The following is a 21252-nucleotide window of genomic DNA, read 5'->3' on the forward strand; positions in this document are numbered from 1 at the left end:
ATGCCAATCACTCTCTCTGCCAACAACTCCCTCCTAACATCCAGCCTAGAACTCCCCCAGCACAACTTGAGACTGTGTCCCCTTGTTCTGTTGCTGGTTGTCTGGGAGAAGAGACCAACCCCACCTGGCTACAGCCTCCCTTCAGGTAGTTGTAGACAGCAATGAGCTCTGCCCTGAGCCTCCTCTTCTGCAGGCTGCACACCCCCAGCTCCCTCAGCCTCTCCTCATAGGGTTTATGTTCCAGGCCTCTCACCAGCTTTGTTGCCCTTCTCTGGACACCTTCCAGCACCTCAACATCTCTCCTGAATTGAGGAGCACAGAACTGGACACAGCACTCAAGGTGTGGCCTGACCAGTGCTGAGCACAGGGGCAGAATAACCTCCCTTGTCCTGCTGGCCACACTGCTCCTGAGCCAGGCCAGGATGCCATTGGCTCTCTTGGCCACCTGGGCACACTGCTGCCTCATCTTCAGCCTACTATCCACCAGCACCCTCAGGTCCCTTTCTTCCTGGCTGCTTTCCAGCCACTCTGTCCCTAGCCTGTAGCACTGCTTGGGGTCGTTGTGACCAAAGTGCAGAACCCTGCACTTGGCCTTGTTCAATCTCATCCCATTGGCCTCTGCCCACCCATCCAGCCTGTCGAGGTCCCTCTGCAGGGCACTCCTACCCTCCAACAGATCAACAGTTCCTAACACTACTGTGTCATGACTGCCATGAATTTCCCAGCTGGAACTGAGAGCTTTGGACTAAAATGCAGCGTTGCATTTGGAAGCAGATAGGGCAGCAGTACAGAAATAACTTTTAAAATATGGATTCTTTTAAGTCCTACAGAGCAGAATGAAAAATCACTGTCACACTAAGAACAGAAGGAGGAGTAGCCTGCTGTCTCCTGCACTCCCCCTTAGCACGACAGTGACACAGTGATCACACTTCAGAGTGCTTTGAAGGAGTATTTCTTTGCTGGTCAGAAATTTACTAACCGTGTCTTTCCTGGAAGGGACTGCCCACGCTTGGCTTTCTGCTTTCCAGCCCTTAACAGCAAGCTCACAGTTGTGGTTTGGATGCATTTCTCCTCTGAGTGTTCACCTCTTCAAAAGTCAGTTTGGGCCTAGAAGAGTCATTTCTCCTCCTGAGAGAGACCTCATGGCATGTGAGAGCTCCTCAGCACTTGAAACAAAACGTCTGCCCAGGGAGGTTGTGGAGTCTCTCTCGATGGAGACACTCAAAACCTGCCTGGATGTGTTCCTGTGTGATCTGCTCTAGGTGATCCTGCTTTGGCAGGGGGGCTGAACCAGCTGAACTTCGAGGTCCCTTCCAGCCCCTGACATTCTATGATCTAGATTCTCTAATACACCAAAGTGATGTTTTGGAAGCATTAAAACCTCTAACCTAGCAAATGTTCTCTGTTTAGTAAATCACTGAACTGTTCATCAGGCAATTTGATCAGACCAAGGATGGCAGGGATGGTGGGAACATAATTTTGTACTTAATTCTATCTGATTAGGCAAGTCACCCAGCCCATCATTTTGCTTTCAGGTCAGCCACAAAATGTCCTTGCCTTCTGCTGAGTTGCTAGCCAGGCCTCCAGGCATCAGGCTTGTTTCTGCTGAACACTTCAGCTCAAGGTTGCCAGTTAATAGGTAATGATGAAACCCAATCCATTGCATTTTAATAGAAATGACAAAATCAGACAGAAGTACTGGGGAAATAACTTGATATATAGGGAAATAATATCATATTTTCATGCCTAGTAGCTGAAGGTGTTCAGATTGCTGTAATGCCATTAAAATCAGGATCTATTAATACACAAATATTTCAATGATACACAAAAGTGAAACCAAACAAAAAGCCCCAGATTAAAGCCAAACTAAAGTTGCCTGGTTTTTAGAATTAGCTTATTATTATCACTTATTCATGCCTAATAGGTGGCAGGCTGTACATCTGAAAATATCATGCTCTCACTCTGTTCTCCCTCCCACAGTTCACAGATTGCTTTTATGCCTCCATCTACCTATACATGAAATCATTTCACCATTTTAATTTTCTCTCTCTGTGATTTCGAGATATTGTGTATCAGTTTGCACTCACTGGGCACTTAACCTTCCTATTATCATTTTCTTTCTGTATCATGCTCTCCAGTACAATTGCACTTAATTCACTTTCTTTTATTGGTTTTGTATTAGTCACTGTGGTCTGGTCTAGGTCCTGCCTGCATTAAGGAAATTTGCATCCATATAACACCACTGCTGTGGTTATTACAGCGGCGTAAACCCTTAATGCATAGAGTCTGTGTCAGGGCAAAGTGAGGCTTTCAGTGCTGCAGTTTAATCCAGTCACATAATTAATTTCCTTAATACAGACAGGGCCTCTCATTAGCCTCCCCCCCAGCAGGTCCTTCCCTCCTGCTGCTCCAAATACCAGTTGCACTCTCCATTTATTAGCACGAGCAGGAGCTCATGGAGACTATCAAAGGGAAATCTGAAGATGCTGGCGATGGAACTGATTGCATTTGATGCCAAAAAAAAAGGCTTATCCTTCACTTTGGTCAAACTGGACTAGACCATTGCTGGATGCTTCTAAAACCACTGTCTTGAGCATGGAGTCAGTCATCAGCAAGTTTGCAGGTGACACTAAGCTGGGGGCAGATGTGACTGAGTTGGAGGGCAGAAGGGCTCTGCAGCAGGACCTTGACCGCCTGGACAGATGGGCAGAGTCCAAGGGGATGGCATTCAATAGCTCCAAGTGCAGGGTGCTGCACTTTGGCCACAGCAACCCCATGGAGAGATACAGGCTGGGGTCGGAGTGGCTGGAGAGCAGCCAGAGAGAGAGGGATCTGGGGGTGCTGATTGATACCCACCTGAATATGAGCCAGCAGTGTGCCCAGGTGGCCAAGAGAGCCAGTGGCATCCTGGCCTGCATCAGCAATGGTGTGGTCAGCAGGAGCAGGGAGGTCATTCTGCCCCTGTACTCTGCACTGGTTAGACCACACCTTGAGTGCTGTGTTCAGTTCTGGGCCCCCCAGTTTAGGAGGGACACTGAGGTGCTTGAGCATGTCCAGAGAAGGGCGACGAGGCTGGGGAGAGGCCTTGAGCACAGCCCTACGAGGGGAGGCTGAGGGAGCTGGGATTGGTTAGCCTGGAGAAGAGGAGGCTCAGGGGAGACCTTATTGCTGTCTACAACTACCTGAAGGGTGGTTGTGGCCAGGGGGAGGTTGCTCTCTTCTCTCAGGTGGCCAGCACCAGAACGAGAGGACACAGCCTCAGGCTGTGCCAGGGGAGATTTAGGCTGGAGGTGAGGACAAAGTTCTTCACTGAGAGAGTCATTGGACACTGGAATGGGCTGCCCGGGGAGGTGGTGGAGTCGCCATCCCTGGAGCTGTTCAAGGCAAGGTTGGACATGGCACTTGGTGCCATGGTCTAGCCTTGAGCTCTGTGGTAAAGGGTTGGACTTGATGATCTGTGAGGTCTCTTCCAACCTTGGTGATACTGTGATACTGTAATGGCCTAGAGGGAGCAGGATTATACAAACCAGTGACAGAATGCAGATGGCCATGGGCATGAGGAGCATGTCTGCTACAGAAGTGGGAATATTGAGTGACAGATGTGGACCAAGCACAAGAGATGAAATACATAGGGCTGTGGGCATGAGGAGCATGTCTGCCATAGGTGTCACCATCAGAAATACTGAAAGATGACTGTGGACCTAGCACAAGAGGCAAACTAGACATGGCCATGGCCATGAGGAGCATGCCTGCCATAGGATTTAGCATCAGAAATACTGAGAGATGACTGTGAACCTAGCACCAGGGTGAATGCAGTTTATTCCTGTGCCCTGAAAAACTGGGTTGATATCTTGTGATGTACGTATTCAAAACACCAGAGAGATAGCATAGTTGATCTTAGCCTTAAAAGAAATGCAGAATCTATTAACTCTGCCTGCAGATCAAGGCCTCAGATAAGCTGCTATCAATGTTGGCTTAAGGAGAGAAGCAGGTCTTGAAAATTAGATTAAATTTACATTAAGCACTTATCTTTAAATAAGATTCCCATAAGTACTGCTGGGAAAAGTGGATTTCCTTCCTCTTTAACTCATCCAAAGCATCATATATTTCATCCATATGTTTTCATCATTGTCATTAAGTGTCTGAAAATGTGGTTGGAAAAGGTGGGCTACTATGACCCTTATAAATAGAATCATAGAATGGTTTGGGTTGGAAGAGACCCTAAAGATCACCTAGTTCCAACCCCCTGTCATGGGCAGGGACCACTTCGGCTAGAAAAGTTTGCTCAAAGCTCCATCCAAGCTTCCCTTGAGCACTTCTAGGTTTGGAACCTCCACAAAAACAAAGACAGAAACCTAAAATTTCATCTGCTTTGGATTTATTTTAAATGTCTTGCTCTCTTGTGGCTGTTTCAGATTCAATTAAGCAGCTGGCCTACCTCTAAAGAAATTGACAGCAGTGATTGTCAGCAAAAAGACCAGACTAATGATCCATCAAGTCCCATTGACTAGAGCCCATTCTGACAATGTCCTAGAGGTCTTTAGCAAAACAAATTCCACTTAAGCTTGAAGTGAGTTGATATTTCTGCCAGGGGTAAGAGAAAGCCTTTGAAAGCGAAAGCAAGTAGGAGACAAGCTACAAGTACCTGAAAGGAGGTTGGAGCAAGCAGAGGGGCAAACCCTTCTCCTTGATGTCAAGGAACAGGTCTAAAGGAAATGCTTTCAAGCTGTGCCAGGAGAAATTCAGGCTGTAAATATTTCTTTACAGAGGTACCTCAAGCATTGGAATGATCTACCCAGGGCTGTGGTGGAGTCACCATCCCTGGAGGTGTGGACCTGGTGCTTAAGGATGTCTTTCAGTGTTGACTTCTCAGAACTGGACCGAGCATTGGACTAAATGATCTTTGAGGTCTCTTCCAACTGGATGTATTCTGTGGTTGGGTTTTTGAGTGGGGCTTTTTTGTTGTCTGTAGCAAACTATGGTGGATCTGAGTCTGCTTGTTATTGGGGGCTAGATTTCCATCAGAAATTCAAAACCCCAAGGTTGGTCAAAGCAGAGAGTGGACAAGAGCAGTGCACAGTTACATAGGCAATCCATGTGTTGAAAACGTGAACCTGGCAATGAAATATTACTTGAAAGTCAACACACAGCTGTGGCAGTTAGAGAGCAATCAGGGGGATGTAGTTAACGGGAGCAAGTGCTCAGCTGATAACTTGGGTCTGTGCCAGCTGGGATCAGGATAGACAGGGTTAAACTGGGTCTTCCAATTAAATTATTTATTAATTGGAAAGTTTAAATAGCATATTCATTTACCTGCTTACACTCGTGGTTATAAATTAAAGTCTGAGGGCTTTTTCCCCACTCTAATCCTTAGGAAGCATTAATTAAGCAACACTAGAGTAGAAGCATCTCTGCTCTTTGCATGTAATTTGGGAGATGTTGACAGTGATGTCTGAATGACAAGTGGAAATGAAAAAAGCCATTAAGCCAAAAAAGCAGCATGAAACTTGCAATTAACTTGTTATTAATGAATAGATATATTACCGTGGGTCCAGAAGCCTGAGGTGGCAGGAGGGCACCACAGTGTCAGGTACTGTGTGAAAACATGTCAGCCAGACAATGCCACTCAGAGAACTGACTGCCTCCAGTCTGATTATCTGCAGTAAGTGATGGTGCATGTTTGCTGTGTTTCCTGCAATGAATACAGGAGAAGCACTTAGAAAACCACTGTGTCTACATGCCTGGTTCACTGTAAAGTCAGTGAGGGAAGGAGCGCTTTATGTCCCTTTTTACTTGTCATCTCAAAGATTAGAGTCATCTTTTCGACCTCACAATCTCATAAAGTGCCTCTCTCAGAAAGTTTCTTTTTTAAAGCATCTTTTACTTGGTGTAACTTGATACCTATGATAGGAATTGAAAGTCCTTGACTTAACTGAACAAAAAAAACCCCTCACTATATATATATATATTAGCTGGCCAAAGTAGTCAAATGGTGGGGCTTGGCTGGAGGTGACAAAGGACATCAGGGAAGGCAAACTGCAGAGTGCTTTTTCAAACCTCTAACAGCTCCTGTGGTAGGTCAAGCATAAAAATACAGGTTCTTCTTCTTATGCTGGTCTTGCACAGCTGAAGCTAATATTTTCAAGTGGAGAACTACGCCACAGGTGCCTGACCTTGTCAGCTCTCATAAGCCCAAGTGAATCAGGTGTAGTGAATTCCTGAACAGCAGACCTCTGAGGAAGACTCATCTGCAGTTTGGGCTTTGCTCCCAGGTGCATGCATGCTCAGGCAGTGTCCCATAGAGGTGTCCACAGCCACCATACTCCTACTTGTGCTAGAGTGTGCTGTAAAACTAAGGCTGGATCCAAGCCCTGCCGTAACCATAATAGCAACAAGCTAATATTATCTTCTAAGTAAAAGCCCAAAGTGGAGCTCTGGCAATGTGATGGAGCTACCCTAACTGTAATTCATCAGCTGAGCTACAGTAGCAGGCTGAGTGCAGGCTCCTGCTCTTTGCCAAAGCTGAGTTGAACCACATGAGCAGCAATCTCAGTGCTCAACTCAGGAATGGTAACTCATTAAATCTCAGTTATTCTATCAGCTCTATGAGTCCTCTGCAATCACACTGTGCCAATTAAAAATGCATCTTGTTTTTCTGAGCTAAGTTAGGTTTTGACATGATTTCCTCAGACTGATGCCACATTTCAGTACAGGAGTGACTGTGTTTCAGCGCTGGACATTCCTTAATGACAGACTTCCACACGGAAGGAAAAGTGGAGATGTTTCTTTGGGTAAGGGCTTCTGTGCTAAGTTTGGGTTAAGGCTTCTGTGCTAAGTCTGGGTCAACAGATGCTGTGCTGAGTTTCTTCTAGTCCCAAAGGAGATGCCAGCATTTCCCAGCCATCACGGTTCAGTAACTCACCACAAAACCAGACAGAAATGGAAGCAGAGGTGGCAGCAATTTACCTCTTGCTTGCTGGAGAAGCAAGCTGTTTGCTTCTTGTCTTTTCCTCCCCATGCCCAGGAAGCAATGCATCACTGCCCATGTCCAAGAGTCCTCTCGGCAGCAGAAGACAACCACTAAGGTTTTCCATTCTCCGGCATCAACAGCTTCCCTGTGGCTCCAAATCCATCCTTGGTGTGCAATTCATGAGCTCCACCAAGGCGGAGCAAGCTAATTTGCACTTTATTCTAATGTATGCTTCGCTGTGCTTTGGGGTCCTGAAAGATAATAGAGCTTTCAGGAAACTTATTGCTATTTGTTATAGAACCTTCTAAGGAAAAGGGCTTAGAGGAATTCAGCTCAGCCTTAATTACAGCAACACAGCTACAATACTGCGATCAGCTGGAGCCAGATTCAATGCAATCTCCAGCCAGCTCCTGCACAGAGACCTACGCGAGCCTGACTCTTTCCCTCGGCTTCCAGCCCAGAAATTAGACGGAGCTTTTATCTAAGCTCTTACGTGTGTCAACTTTCTCCACAGACACCAAGCTCGCTCAGCCCCGGCGGGAACGAGCAGCCCTGCGTGGCACCGCCAGGCTGCAGGAGCGCATTCACCCCACCGGGCAGCCTCACACCACCCCGGGTAAGCGAAGCTTCCCCCCCGGCCCTTGCGGAACCCGCCGCTGCCTTCCCTCCGCGCTTCCTACAGCCCCCCGGCCCTCGGGGAACCCGCCGCTGCCTTCCCTCCGCGCTTCCTACAGCCCCCCGGCCCTCGGGGAACCCGCCGCTGCCTTCCCTCCGCGCTTCCTACAGCCCCCCGGCCCTCGGGGAACCCGCCGCTGCCTTCCCTCCGCGCTTCCTACAGCCCCCCGGCCCTCGGGGAACCCGCCGCTGTCTTCCCTCCGCGCTTCCTACAGCCCCCCGGCCCTCGGGGAACCCGCCGCTGCCTTCCCTCCGCGCTTCCTACAGCCCCCCGGCCCTCGGGGAACCCGCCGCTGTCTTCCCTCCGCGCTTCCTACAGCCCCCCGGCCCTCGGGGAACCCGCCGCTGTCTTCCCTCCGCGCTTCCTACAGCCCCCCGGCCCTCGGGGAACCCGCCGCTGCCTTCCCGCCGCTGCCTTCCCCCCGCGCCCAGCACCGCCCCGCGCCCAGCACCGCCCCGCGCCCAGCACCGTCCCGCGCCCAGCACAGCCCAGCCCCGCGCCCAGCACCGCCCCGCGCCCAGCACCGTCCCGCGCCCAGCACAGCCCAGCCCCGCGCCCAGCACAGCCCAGCCCCGCGCCCAGCACAGCCCAGCCCCGCCCCGCGCCTCGCCGCGCCGCGGCTGGGCTGGGCCGGGCCGGGCTCGGCCCCTGGGCGGAGGGGAGCGTGTGGGGGGGAGTGTGTGGGCGGGAGCCGGGCCGGGCCCGCTCCGCCCCTCCCCGCCGCCTGGAGCGCGGTGCTCGCCGCTCCAGAAGAGGCGCCGGGCGCCGCGGGAGCGGCAGGATTACGGCGAGCGGCTTTGCTGAAGGGGCATCGGTGAGCTGCTCTGTGCTCGGCGGGGAGCGGCTTGCTTTGAGGTGGGCAACTTTCGGGGGACAAAGTTGGTCTTTACTCCGGGGTGGCGGCCGAGGTGCCCGGCTGCCTTCAGCGCTGCCGCCCCTGAGGTTCCTGTGCCCTGCGGGACGGAGGGAAGATGCGACAGAACGGTGGTTAGTTCTGTGCTGGGGGCTGCCCCGTGGGCGCTCAAGTTGCCAGGGGAGCGGGGCTGCGATCTGGGCACTGGTGGCGGCGGTAGCCGCGGGGAGAACGGCTCTACTTGGGTTGAAGCCGGCAGCAGCCCCGGGGTGTTTGAGATGCTACGGCAGGAGTCCTTGCCAGGTCTGGGGGAGATAGTAGGGTTTGGGGTGCAGCTCGCCGAACAGTCCGGCATGGAACATCAGGCTCTTCCAGGTGAGGTGCGTCACGGGGACCGGGTGCGTGCTCCTGCAGCACAGGTGCGAGCGCACCGCCGCGCTTCGCCCGATGGATTGCCGTTAATTGCATTAGCGAGGCACCTTTGCTTGCTGCCTGCGCCACCGGCAGCAGCTGTGCGGCTTTTCCCCCTCCCGGAGCGTCTCCCGCTCGCTTGCAAAGGCTCCACAAAACACCCGTTTAGTCCTCAGCCGCTTTCCGGGGGGTTGGAAGCTCCTGAGTGCTGCGGAGCTGGGTGCTGCTTGGGTCCGTCTGCTCCGCCTGATCGGAGTGGCTGTGCCGGGCTGTAGAAACTACCGAAAATTTGAGGATTTGCGTGGCTTTTCTTTTCTTTTTCCTCTCCAGAAAATTGCTTTCAGTGAATCTGGAGTTACTCAAGTTCTCAAGCTGTGCTTCTGTGGCTTTGATTTAAATTGAGTACTAATAATTGTCTCAAATTCTTATTGTGAGTGTATGAGCTTTTATTTCCTCTCTTTCTCTCTGATGTCAGTAGGAATGCTAAGAAAACCCAACCTAAACCTCACATCCTTCTAGTGAAGGCTTTTGGAAAAGCTTTTTCTTGTTCCCCTTGGCTAATCAATGTGTTTTTTAATGTGAGGCATTTGAGACCGCTCAGTTGCTGCTGAATTCTGACAAAAGCAGAACTTTCCCTTCAGACCTGGAGCAAAAGATTGAGCTAGAGGTGAAGTTTCAGTGGTATCTCTCGGGGTGTAGTGGCTCAGCACAGCAGAAGGCTCTCCTCTCCCTCTGTAGCTCTCCGTATCAGCCTCTCTGCAGATTCTGTCTGCTCCAGTGTGTGTTCTGTAACTTGTGATACGTCTTCTCTTCTGGAACTTTGTGATTTTTATTGATGATTGATACCTAACTGGGTGTGAGCTGCTGCTCTCCTCTCTATTGCTCTCTGACCTTGTTGCCAATTAAGTGTGCTGCCTGGCTGTGATTAACCTAAATCCAAGCACCATTTTGTTGTGCGCATCGGAGAGAAATCGGTGCGTTTCTGATGGGAAATGATCCAGCAGTAGCCTTGGGTGTTAGCTGGTTAGTCATGATTACCTTACTGATGACATTGACACACACACACAAAATCACTAGCATACTGATTTGGGGCTGTCCCCAAAGTGCTTGCTTTACAGAAGGGAAAATAATACTGGTGTTTCTATGATCAGTGCAGAGGTACAGCAATAAAGAAACCAAGACTTTGTGCAGGATGAGCAAAGTCTCCAAACTATTGACTCTGGTATTTTGCAAGAGGAACTTGAGCTATAGCTTCAGCTGCATGCCAGGTTTGTTCAGTGATATCATTTTTTCATGTATATGGGAAGTTATGAACAAATTATTAATGGAGATGCTGAGTGAACTTCGAGGCATTGAAAGTGTTTAGCTACTCTGTGAAATTATTCCAGAAAGTTATTTATTATGCAGGAGGCTTCCCAGACTAATCTGGCAAGTGAATTTGTGAAGGCATTGGAGGAAAATGGTACAGTGGAAGTGTATAATTCTTACTAAAAATGCTGCCAACTCAATGTTGGGGCTGCAATTTAAAGGCATGTGGATGCCCTGTGGTTCTTCCCTGTGCTGTGAGCTCAGCCTGCTACACAGGCACCTCCCTTGCTCATCAGGAGTCCTACAGGCATTATATACTTCTCTGCGGTCCTGGAAGTGTTGCCTTGCACTCGGAATGGGCTCCAGGCTTTGTGCAGCAAGCACTGGTGGTTTCTTTTCTGCGTGTAAAGCAGAAGGAGGTGCTGCTCTGCTTTGTGGTGTCAGAGTTGACACGGGTGTTTGCTGCAGGGTTTCTTGCGAAGTTGTTTTTGCTGCTTGTGTAATGAATGGAACATCAGGTAGGGGCTTGCCTAATTAACCTGTGTCTTGGTACCTTTTATGTTGAGGGAAGGAATTAGTGCTAGGCTCTTGAAGAAAGCCTGTGAGGTTCAGAGCTGCTGGAAAGCAGTGGCAAGCTCTGGCCCTGCACATAACTCCTGTAGTTCTGGCAGTCATTCACTTTCCATGCTGGTGACCTTAGTTAGGGTCTCGAACAGAAATCCAGTTGTGCATCCTGTTGGCTGCATGCTTTGCAACTCCCTGGACTTGGGAATTTACAGGTGTGTGAGTTACAGACCTACCAAAACAACTTCTTGACGTTCCTGAAGAGCAAGTCACTGTAGCTATGTAGGGATGCCACATTTACATGTTGCTTTTCAACAACGTTTGTGCTGGAATTTCCCCCTGCAGATAAACATTTCCAGCCGCTCATGCAGAAGGGGATGGTTTTGGGGTTGTTTCTTTGAGCAAGCTTCACTGTCCTTCAGTTTCTGCCACATCACTATGTTTTTGTGATATTGTAATAGAAATTTCTGCAAATCAGTTCAATCTTTTTAGTTTTCATCCTGGAAGAGATGATTCTTGCAAAAGACAGAGGATGATGGGTTTAGATTAATGGAAGTGGTTATCAGGGTTTGCTCTGATATTAAAGGACACAGATTAATTACAATCTGCAAACAAGATATTTTTACACATTTGAAACAAGGCAATGGTGCTGTGGGGTGTGATGCTCCTGCCTAAGGAGCCAACAAGCCTACAGAGAAAGGAGGATTGCAGGTGATGAGGCATGACTGTGGCTGGTGAGCGTCTCCTCTGAGTATAATGGCGACTGTGGATGGTTTGAGGGATAACTGCAAGATGGAACTTCCTTTACTAGAAAATAGGAAGTCTGCTGATGTGTGAAGTTCCTTTTTGTGTGTATTAGTTGCTGTCCTTGATGCCAACTTTCACATCTAGGTCTGTCTTGTTCTGATTTTGAATGTGTAACCTTCTAGTTGGTATTTGAAAACTAGTGAGGACTAGATTGTAGTCTCCTGAGATGCACAGACGCATTGAGGTTGAACTCTGCTGGCTGTAAGTGGTGGGAAATGAATGGCTCGAGGGACTACTGTGATAGATGCGCTGCTTAAGTTCACGTTGTACATGGGTGATGTCAAGATGAATTAAATGGCAAGATGCTTTGAAATCAGCTTCTGTTTAAAGAACTTTAGGAACTTTTTCCTCTGGTTCTCTAAAACTGAGTGTGCCACAGAAACTGACTCAAAATGGAGACTTTTCTTGATGCTCATACTCTGAAATGGTTGCTGTTGCTGCTGTCCTTAGCAAAACACATCTGCAGTGACAGCCAAGTCCTTTCCCAGGTGCTCTTTTTTGTTGTTGGTTTGCAGCACTAAAGCTTAAATTTCCCTCAGTGGCTTCTTTCAGCAAAACCAAGTAAAGATCATCCAGTGATTAGCCCACCTTTATTAAGGTGCAGAAGCATAGAGGTGCTAGAGCTGTGGTCTTCTCTTATGATAACATCCCCACCTTTGATTTTGTGAAGCTAGTTAAAGTGATAGCCCTAATGTCTCATTGTAAACTTGAGTATCCACATTTCTTTTAGCATGTGGTGTAGGAGGATGCATTAGAGAGGAAAAACAATAATCATCAGTGATACCTTGCAATATGCCTTAACATGGGAAAGGATTAAAGACTGCAGGTCTGCAAAATCCAAGTGCTTTCCTTTTTGCAGGTATTGATTCAGTGCTCAAAAGGCCACATTGTTCTAGTGTCCATTGAGACAGATGAAAAACAAATCAAAGTTGATGGCCTTTAAAAAGAAATTGTGTCCAGCAGGGTACTGCTTGGATAACAAAAAAGGGGAAAGGGGAAAAATAAGGAGGTTTCACTACTAAATTAACTTCATTAAACTTACTGTACATAGGTTTTATGAGTTCTTTAGTGTGGTGCCCAATACAAAGAAACAAGGAACTGATAGAGAAAGAAATGCCAGGAGTGAAATCTTGGCTTCTTAGTCTTGTACTTGGTTAAATGAGGCAAGAAGTTGGTGGGCAGCAGGTGAAATAATGCAGAGAGTTGCTCTTCTTTTGCATTGAGCTAAAATATGCATACTGAATTCTGGTCTGAGGAAAGATCAATTAAAATATAGCTCATAGTACTTATAGCCCTGGTTTCATTTTTAAATGTAATAAAGCATAATAATAATAAAGTATAATAATTCAGATGGCAATTTAGTCTTGCATAGCTGATGAGGGAGGGGTTTTTTTCTTGCCTGAGTGATAACACTTAGAAGAATTTGTTTTCTCTTGAAATCTGTGTCACTTTAATCAATATAAAGAATAATTACCTGCTGAACTTGCTACATTTCCAGCTGAACAAAATGACAATCAGAGCTGCTGAAGTTGTGCTCAGCCCTGAACAATCGTCTCTGCACCCTTTCCTCATGCTCTTCTGGAGAAAAGTGCCTAGTGAGAATGGACAGCCTGTGAAACCAGGACATGGATTCTAGTGCTTTGTGAAACCTGGTGGCACACAGGAGGAAATTTGTCTGTAAGTCATGAAGCATTTGAAATGCAAGCTGCAGAGCTTCCGCTGTGGTGAGCCCCCAGAAAATGAGCCCTGGCAGTATGGCTCGTAAAAGGCTTTGGAGCAAGTGGTTCAGATAATAGGAGGAATAACTGGAGTTGTCTGGGAGGTTTTTATTGATCAGTCAGTTATTGGGCGCTGGAATGAACGAGAGTAAACCTCAGGGTTTTTCTGTCTGTGGGAGAGTTGTGTCGCTAACTCCCACTCCAGTGCACCAAACTCAGGCAAGGATCTCTTCTAACTGGTTTGCTCTGAGCTACCTTTTTTAACTTTAAATACTGGGAATAAGCAAGTTGTTGTCAAAGAAACTAATTCCAGATGGGCAGGCTGACATTTATGGTTATGAAGAGCATGCTCTTGAAATTTAACACTTGACTGAATTGTCTCTTTTTTTTCCCCCCTAGAGCCATTAGCTTCTTTATTTCTTGTCTGGCAGTCTTGTAGTTTGAACCCAAACACTGCAAAAAAAACCACCACCCCAAAACACCAACAAAAAAACCCCAAATCAAACAAATCAATAAATAACCCAACCAAAGCAAAAAACAACAAAACAACCCAAACCACACAAAAAAAACCAAACCCAAAGCAAAATCAAGCAACCAAAATAAAACCCCAAAGCAAAATCAAGCAACCAAAAAAAAAACAAACCCAAAGCAAAATCAAGCAACCAAAAAAAACAACCCCAAAACAAAATCAAGCAATCAAAATAAAACCCCCAAAGCAAAATCAAGCAATCAAAATAAACCCCCAAAGCAAAATCAAGCAACCAAAAAAAAACCCCCAAAGCAAATCAAGCAACCAAAAAAAAACCCCCAAAGCAAAATCAAGCAACCAAAAAACAAACCCCAAAGCAAAATCAAGCAACCAAAAAAAAACAAACCCCAAAGCAAAATCAAGCAACCAAAAGAAAAACCCCAAAGCAAAATCAAGCAACCAAAAAAAAAAAACCCAAAGCAAAATCAAGCAGCCAAAAAATAAACCCCCAAAGCAAAATCAAGCAACCAAAAAAAAAACCCCAAAGCAAAATCAAGCAACCAAATAAAAAACCCCAAAGCAAAATCAAGCAACCAAATAAAAAACCCCAAAGCAAAATCAAGCAACCAAAAGATAAACCCCAAAGCAAAATCAAGCAACAACAACAACAAAAAAACCCCAAAGCAAAATCAAGCAACCAAAATAAAACCTCAAAGCAAAATCAAGCAACCAAATAAAAAAACCCAAAGCAAAATCAAGCAACCAAATAAAAAACCCCAAAGCAAAATCAAGCAACCAAATAAAAAACCCCAAAGCAAAATCAAGCAACCAAATAAAAAACCCCAAAGCAAAATCAAGCAACCAAATAAAAAACCCCAAAGCAAAATCAAGCAACCAAATAAAAAACCCCAAAGCAAAATCAAGCAACCAAATAAAAAACCCCAAAGCAAAATCAAGCAACCAAATAAAAAACCCCAAAGCAAAATCAAGCAACCAAATAAAAAACCCCAAAGCAAAATCAAGCAACCAAATAAAAAACCCCAAAGCAAAATCAAGCAACCAAAAAAAACCCCAAAGCAAAATCAAGCAACCAAATAAAAAACCCCAAAGCAAAATCAACAACCAAAAAAAAAAACCCCAAAGCACCCCCAATAAAAAATTAATAAACCCCAACCAAACAAAACTCAAGATTAAAGCCCAAAACAACAATAAAATAAACAAAAAAAAACCCCCAAGCAACCAACTCTAACAAACCACCACCGTTAGTAATTAAAAAAAGGAAAGAAAACAACTTCTAAGCCAAAAATCGAGCACAAACCATCTCAGCAGCTCCCAAAATCCTAACCTCAAAGCAGTCCCTCGGTGTTGTCTCACTTGCTGTGCAATACTTGTGTGACTGTGTAGATATTTGGAGAGGCTGATGAAGCAACAGCACAAAGGTGAGTGGAAGCTGCATTCATTTAAAGGCTTGTTCCTTCTGGCTGTGATGGGCAGAGGACAAGCTGGAGGCTCAGTGTAGTAGCTGTGCTCATTTTCTGACCTGCAGTTTGGAGGGGAAATGCCTGTTAGTAGGACAAAGGGTCACGAAGGAGCTCACAAGGACTTTGTGCAAGTGATCTTACAGGGTGGTGCCACCAACCTCCCTCTCACCCTGGAGAGCCTCCTGCTGCCTAGGACATTACAATCCCCACAGCTGAAGATGGTGCAAAGCTCCTCTGCTCGAGCCTCCACCCACTGCTGGTGGCAGGTATCTCTCCTTTTCTGATTTCAGCTAAATTGAGGCAGAATTCCACCATGGTTCAAGTGATTCAGCTGTCACAAATCAGCCCTCCTGTGTTTTAAATTGAGAGAAGTAAAAGCAGGTGTTCTACCCTACTAAACTCACTTGTGGAGGGCAGTGCCAGGGGGGCTGTGAAATCAAGACCTGCCCTGCTCAAGCGAGGCACAGTGGACACTGCACGAGAAGCACCACAGGCATTGGGTAGGGACAGGTTTTGTGTCTCTTGCTGTAGATCTGTTTCAATATGTTGTTTCATAAAGTGGTTGGGGTTGGGAGGGACCTTAAAGATCATCTAGTTCCATCCTCCTTGCCATGGGTGGAACATCCTCCACTAGAGCCACCTGGCCTTGAACACTGACAAAGGCCTGCAGAGGTAGGATGAGGGGCAGTGGCTTCAAACTAAAGAGCAGATCCAGGTTGGATGTTAGGAACAGGTTCTTTAACTGTGAGGGTAGTGGAACACTGGAATAGGTTGCTCAGGGAGGTGGTTGGGACCCCATCCCTGGAGATCACAGAATCAACCAAGTTGGAAGAGACCTCAAGGTCATCCAGCCCAACCTAGCACCCAGCTCTGGCCAATCAACCAGAGTGCCTCATCCAGACTCTTCCTGAACACCTCCAGGGACAGTGACTCCACCACCTCCCTGGGCAGCCCATTCCAATGCCAATCACTCTCTCTGCCAACAACCTCCTCCTAACATCCAGCCTATATTCAAGGTGAGGCTGGAGAGGGTTCTGGGCAACCTGATCTAGTTGAGACTGCAGAGAGGGTTGGACTAAATGGCCTTTGGAGGTTCCTTCCACTTCAGACCATTGTATGCAAACTGAGGAAAAGACACAGTTGTATGTTCAATTATAATGGAGAACTGGGAAGTCCTGAAATTTTACTGTAGCTTCAAGACAGTAGTTTGAACCTGATTGAAAATCAATGGTTAAATTCAGATTACTTCCCCATCTACATTTTAATCCAAACAGTAATGGACCACCCTGGCACTAATTGTTTTTAGAAAAACACTCTTTCTATTTCCATGTTTTGTTTACTGACTCACTTTAAAGAGACAAAAAAAAAAAAATCATTATTTCTCCAGCCCTGCTGCAATCACAGTGCTGGGTTGGTGGCTGGGGAGTGTGTTTCAGTTCAATAGGCCTTGACAATTCCAAAGAGGATTATTACTCAACATACTTAGGTCTTTTATGAAATTTAAAATATAATAAATTACAGCTGGGTTTTGGTTGAGGTTTTTTTTTTGTTTGTTTGTCTGTAAACCTCTCTTTGGAGTAAATTGATAGGGAAAATGAAGTGTTTTTCTCACAGTCTGACTTAATGCAAAGTGTGGCCAGCATCCCTGTTGCTTATATTGAATCATAGAATCAACCAGGTTGGAGGAGACCTTCAAGATCATCCAGTCCAACCTAGCACCCAGCCCTAGCCAGTCAACCAGACCATGGCACTAAGTGCCTCACCCAGGCTTTGCTTCAACACCTCCAGGGACAGTGACTCCACCACCTCCCTGGGCAGCCCATTCCAATGCCAATCACTCTCTCTGCCAACAACTTCCTCCTAACATCCAGCCTAGAACTCCCCTGGCACAACTTGAGACTGTGTCCCCTTGTTCTGTTGCTGGTTGTCTGGGAGAAGAGACCACCCCCCACCTGGCTACAGTCCACCTCCCTTCAGGTAGTTGTAGACAGCAATGAGCTCTGCCCTGAGCCTCCTCTTCTGCAGGCTGCACACCCCCAGCTCCCTCAGCCTCTTCTCATAGGGTTTATGTTCCAGGCCCCTCCCCAGCTTTGTCGCCCTTCTCTGGACATATTCCAGAACCTCACCATCTCTCTTGAATTGAGGAGCCCACAACTGGGGTGAAGACAATAATTTTTTAGCATATTGCTGTACTTGACTACCTGAGGAGCAGTCCTGTCTAATTCAATCCAGAGCAGGTCAGTAAATGATAGATTTTTGTTTAGCTTGCAAGCATACTGATTTTCACAGCTCATTTACAGAAGAATCATGCATCTCTGCATTTGAAGATGCTCCATTTGTTGAAGGCAGTGTGTCTCAGGGTTCCCAGTGGAAATGTGTGAGATGAAAAATACTGTTTTAATGGCTGCTTATTGGGGAAATATTTTATGTGGAGAAATTGGGAACTTGAACTCATATGAAACCATTGTTTGCTTTGGCTGAATATAAGCAAATGGTTTTGCTTCATCTTGAGGTGTTTAGGCTTATTGTGGTTGTGTGGATGTGTCTGTCCTGCTGGCTGAGGATAGTCATTCTCTAAACCTGTGAGAACAGGATCCTTCTTTGCTACCACTCAGCCACATGCTGGTACACTTGCTCAGGACAGGGTGGGAGATGGGGATGAGTGTCAGGGTTTTTAACTGGAGCAGGGTAGGTTTGTGTTGGACATAAGGAGAAAGATCTTCACAATGAGTGCTAAAATACTAGAACAGGTTGCCCAGGGAGGCCTCATCCCTGGAGACATTCAAGATTGGACTTGATGTTGCCCTGGGCAGCCTGAGTTATAGGTGTTCCTTCTGAATGCAGGAGGGGTGTGGGACAAGGTAGCCTTCAAAGGTCTCTTCCAACCCAGTGCAATCTGTGAGCTTGGTGCTTGCATGCTGCTGCAGGTGGTAACCCTTGATGGTCTTTATGCTGTGCATGCTGGACAGTAGATCATAGAATCAAACAGGTTGGAAGAGATCTCCAAGCTCATCCACTCCAACCTATGACCCAGCCCTGTCCAATCAACCAAACCATGGCACTAAGTGCCTCAGCCAGGCTTTTCTTGAACACCTCCAGGGACAGTGACTCCACCACCTCCCTGGGCAGCCCATTCCAATGCCAATCACTCTCTCTGCCAACAGCTTCCTCCTAACATCCAGCCCAGACCTCCCCTAGCACAGCTTGAGGCTGTGTCCCCTTGTTCTGTTGCTGGTTGCCTGGCAGAAGAGACCAACCCCACCTGGCTACAGCCTCCCTTTGGGTAGTTGTAGACAGCAATGAGGTCTGCCCCGAGCCTCCTGCTCTGCAGCCTGCACACCCCCAGCTCCCTCAGCCTCTCCTCATAGGGCTGTGCTCCAGGCCTCTCACCAGATTTTTTGCTCCTCTCTGAGCACATTCCACTACCTCAGCATCAATCTGGAATTGAGGATCTGTCCTGTGTGGTGGTGAAATGTACACATGCAGGGTCACACAGAGTCTTTGCACGAGGAACTCCTGCCTAAGATGTCAGCATTTACTGTGATGGCTTTTTATTCAAACAGTAACTTTTTTGGTGCTTGCTGCTCAAAGTGGAGTGCAGGTTGTTGTGTGCACAAAGCTGAGGTGGAGAGTGGGAGGAAAGCTTTCTTCAGCATCTTGACTGATTTAACATCTCAGCCAAGTGCAGTGTAGGTTGTACATAAGCAGCCTATTCTTTTGTGTCACTTATATTTTACTAGAGTAAGTTAGAAAGCAGAGTATAGGTGGAGAGTGTTTCTGCTAGGTCACTAAAGTGCTGTGCTCTGGGTATGTGCTGGACCATTAGGAACAGCTGCTTAAATGATCTAAAGGCACCTGGCACAGTGATAAAGAACTATTGGCATATACTCATCCCATCTGAGCATGCATGTTGAGGTTTTGCCTTTATTACCATTAGTTGAAGACCTTTTATGTTCTTTTTACTATTTCATAGAATTGAGCAGGTTGGAAGAGACCTCCAAGATCATCCAGTCCAACCTAGCACCCAGCCCTGTCCAGTCAACTAGACCATGGCACTAAATTCCTCATCCAGACTTTTCTGGAACACCTCCAGGGATGGTGACTCCACCACCTCCCTGGGCAGCCCATTCCAATGCCAATCACTCTCTCTGCCAACAACTCCCTCCTAACATCCAGCCTAGACCTCCCCCAGCACAACTTGAGACTGTGTCCCCTTGTTCTGTTGCTGCTTGCCTGGCAGAAGAGACCAACCCCACCTGGCTACAGCCTCCTTTCAAGTAGTTGTAGACAGCAATGAGCTCTACCCTGAGCCTCTTCTTCTGCAGGCTGCACACCCCCAGCTCCCTCGGCCTCTCCTCATAGGGTTTGTGTTCCAGGCCCCTCAGCAGCTTTGTCGCTCTTCTCTGGACACCTTCCAGCACCTCAACATCTCTCTTGAGTTGAGGAGCCCAGAACTGGACACATCACTCAAGGTGTGGCCTGGCCAGTGTTGAGTACAGGGGCAGAACAACCTCCCTTGTCCTACTGGCCACACTGTTCCTGATGCAGGCCAGGATGCCATTGGCTCTCTTGGCCACCTGGGCATGCTGCTGGCTCATCTTCAGCTACTCTCTACCAGCACCCCCAGCTCCCTCTCTGCCTGGCTACTCTCAGCCACTCTGTCCCCAGCCTGTAGCACTGCTTGGGGTTGTTGTGGCCAAAGTGCAGAACCCTGCACTTAGCCTTGTTCAGTCTCATCCCATTGACCTCTGCCCACCCATCCAGCCTGTCCAGGTCCCTCTGCAGGGCTCTCCTACCCTCTAACAGCTCCACACCTGCTCCTAGCTTGGTGTCATCTGCAAACTTTGTGATTTCAAATCCAATCATCCAAATGCTGTAAAAAATAGTGGTGAAAACTAACTCCAGTCCTTCAGAGGTGGAGTCAGGGGAATATACATTTAACTTTTTGGTTATTCTGTTGAGTTTTCTCTATTTTGCCACAGGAAATTATATTCTCCATTGCCACAAGAGAGACCAGAGGGTATTTTTGTAGTAGTTCTAACTAATTGCTGCAATCTATATGCAGTTTTAAACCAGCAGGATCATAAATGTAATAGCATAGGTGGCTTAATGACTATATAAGTAGTTGTTGCCTGTTATTGAACTACTCTAGATTTGAAGGTGGGATATATTTTTTTCCTGGCACTTCCACAGTTATAGGAGAGAGCTCTTAACTGAGGATCTTCCTTAACTCCTGTTGGCAGTGGCTGTCTCCTTGGCCATATGTTTCCAATTGGAAGCTTATGGTTAGCTGGTGAGGAGGATCTAATCCGGGCTGTGGTGTAGTTTGAGCCCTGTAGTAGATGCTTAGCAGTGGTGATAGGAGGAAACCTCACTTGTAGAGGTGTGGCAGGGTCTCAGGGCTGTCACAAGTGTTCTTCTCTTGCTGTAAAGCAATTAAATCCCATTGTACAGCTTTCTGTTGTTGCTTATATAACAAATTAATAGGGATGCCTTAGGACAGCCTCATTAGAGAGGTCAGCACTGTATTAACTGTTAACATTTATTGAGGTGGTGGAACAGGACTTTGTTCTACTGATGTTTTTGGCTCTTAAGTCCCTCCATCCACACTTCATTCTCCTCTAAAACTTGGTCACTTTGAGTACTCCAGGAGGTGATAGCTGCAGAGAAAGCAGAAGTTTGTTAGAAGGAACAGGTGCTGCTCTTCCTTTCTTCTCCTGCTGCCACCTATGGCTGGGGAGAAAGGTGAATCAAGGACATGGTCACAGAAGGGAAGCTGTTCTATTGAAGGTTGTACTTCCTCACAGCCTTTCAACTGCCCTCAACACCCAGAATCATGTAGAAAGAGTCTGTGGCCAGCCCAGCATAGTGGTGGGATGCCCCATGAAAAGCCATGTGCTCACATCTGTTTGTGTGGTGCTGAGGCTGGAGCCAAGGAGCAGATCAGCGCTCGGTCTGCAGTGTCAGCCTTTTAACTTTTACAACGAGGGGTTTT

General features: G+C 47.2%; 1 protein-coding gene and 1 long non-coding RNA gene across 3 annotated transcripts in view; one reads left to right on the forward strand and one right to left on the reverse strand.

Annotated features, from left to right (window-relative positions):
- Window positions 1-5434: 5434 nt before the first annotated feature.
- Window positions 5435-7579, reverse strand: LOC135182192 (uncharacterized). Its single transcript, XR_010305085.1, has 2 exons — window positions 6967-7579; window positions 5435-5692 (listed from the first exon to the last, which is right to left on the reverse strand). It is a non-coding gene; the product is annotated as an uncharacterized LOC135182192 (long non-coding RNA).
- Window positions 7580-8325: 746 nt separating this feature from the next.
- The window catches only part of LOC135182289 (contactin-3-like), a 163999-nt gene continuing 151072 nt past the window's right edge, over window positions 8326-21252 (forward strand). For both annotated transcript variants that reach the window (XM_064156187.1, XM_064156188.1), the window contains exon 1: window positions 8326-8501. The gene's annotated coding sequence lies outside the window, so the exon portion shown is untranslated. The remainder of the gene's footprint in view (window positions 8502-21252) is intronic.

The sequence above is a fragment of the Pogoniulus pusillus genome, chromosome 16 (genome assembly GCF_015220805.1).
Source record: "Pogoniulus pusillus isolate bPogPus1 chromosome 16, bPogPus1.pri, whole genome shotgun sequence".
Taxonomy (NCBI): Eukaryota; Metazoa; Chordata; class Aves; order Piciformes; family Lybiidae; genus Pogoniulus; species Pogoniulus pusillus.